Source organism: Trichechus manatus, unplaced genomic scaffold (genome assembly GCF_000243295.1).
Source record: "Trichechus manatus latirostris isolate Lorelei unplaced genomic scaffold, TriManLat1.0 scaffold00089, whole genome shotgun sequence".
NCBI lineage: Eukaryota > Metazoa > Chordata > Mammalia > Sirenia > Trichechidae > Trichechus > Trichechus manatus.
In genome coordinates, this window is record NW_004444025.1 from 1976207 (window position 1) to 1977914 (window position 1708).

The 1708-nt window shown below is 46.2% G+C and overlaps 1 protein-coding gene across 2 annotated transcripts in view; it reads right to left on the bottom strand.

The window, feature by feature from the left end:
• Positions 1-1708, bottom strand: part of PDGFC (platelet derived growth factor C) — a 275156-nt gene that overhangs the window by 261954 nt on the left and 11494 nt on the right. Inside the window, exon 1 of one of the 2 annotated variants that reach the window (XM_023736602.1) lies at positions 979-1146. The exons of the other annotated variant lie outside the window; for it this stretch is intronic. The gene's annotated coding sequence lies outside the window, so the exon portion shown is untranslated. Of the gene's footprint in view, positions 1-978; positions 1147-1708 lie in introns of those variants that run through there. 2 annotated transcript variants of the gene reach the window in all.

Here is a 1708-nt window from a genome sequence, read left to right on the forward strand (position 1 = left end):
AAAACTTCAAAGTCCTTCCCTTAAAAGTGTTAAGGCTATTTTCTTTGCTTCTCGCAAGGTAACAGCTTCATTACACTAATTCAGAGTGCTGGAAGCTGCCTCCTTTTTCTCACGGTCTCCTGATGCCTCACCCAGCCTCATTCTGCATGCCATCCATTTTGTGAATGAAGTGTGAAAACTGCTCTTTGTTTACATAAAGGAGCCAACCTAGAGTGGTGTGGACACGGGCTTAGCGTCTCTGAGTGGAACTGAGGCTGTGCAGCCTGTTCTTCTAACTAGTTCAGAACTTCCAAGCGCGCCTAAGGACTGGAAGAAAATTCCAGCAGTAAGGAGTTAGCTGCACACACCAACTCAGAACTCTGCTACCACATGCCTGCTTAGAAAATAACTGACAATACAAGGTTCTGATTAAATCTGAAACATGAAGACAAGTTCTTCTTTTGCTGTGTGTTAAGGGCAAACCCCGCGGGAAGCACGTACTGCAAACACCATCGGGCGCTTTGCATACATCCACCCCTAAAACATTCCCATTTGTTTCCTGCCTCTCCTTCTATCTAACACTCTAGACCCCTCTTGTCTCTCATATGTGATACACATTTTTATACATCCATTCCTTTGTTCTGGCTGTTCCCTCTGCCTAGAACGTTCTCCTCTTTTTCCCTCTCAAACACACTTCAAAATGTCACCTCCTCTGTGGGAACTTTCCTCTTTGCACTTCTTCTCCAGGCAGAAGCAACTAGTTAGTAAATCAGTAGAGAATTTTTGAAGTGAAATAAAGCACTCTGCGTACCCACAGCACTTTGAGCACAAAACTAACAGACCATGCAATACAGGAAGGGCCTCCCGTCCCTCTCAGACGCGGAGCTTATTCCTCTGTGTACCCCACACCTAGCACAGAGCTCAGCAAAGAGCATATGCTCATAAAAATTTGCTGAATGAAAACAATGTTCTAATAAAACATTAGACCATTTAACTTACAAAGGAAGAGGCACGTGGCTCTGAGTTCTGGCTTGGAGTCAGACCTAGGTCCAAACATTTACCAGCTGCGGGACCTTGGCTAAGTTACTTAGCAAGCGAAGCCTGGTGTTTTTCCTAAAACCTCATGCAGAGGTTATAAAGATAAACTGCATACTATCTACAAACACTGAGCACAAGTGTATCACCCAGCAGGCACAGCTCACAGGGTTGCCATTATCAAGCACCACCAAACACGGACTCACTCAGAGCTATTCAGAACCATTTCACTCGCCCCAAGGAATGCATCCAAATACTGGCCCTCCTCGAGGACTAGGGTGCACCTGACCCAAGCTATGGTGTTTTTAATCACCTCCTATGCATGTGAAAGCTGGACAATGAATAAGGAAGACCAAAGAAGAATCGATGCCTTTGAGTCACAGTGTTGGTGATGAATGATGAACACACCATGGACTGCCAGGTGAACAAGTCTGGGAGGAAGGGTAGCCAGAATGCTCCTCAGAAGCGAGGATGGCGAGACTTCATGTCATGTACTTTGGACACTTTAACAGGAGGGACCAGTCCCTGGAGAAGGACATCATGCTTGGTAAAGTAGAGGGTCAGCGAAATAGAGGAAGACCCTGGACGAGATGGATTGACACAGTGGCTGGAACACTAGGCTCAAACACGGCAATGACTGTGAGGATGGCACAGGACTGGGCAGTGTTTCACTCTGTTGTATACACGGTCGCTA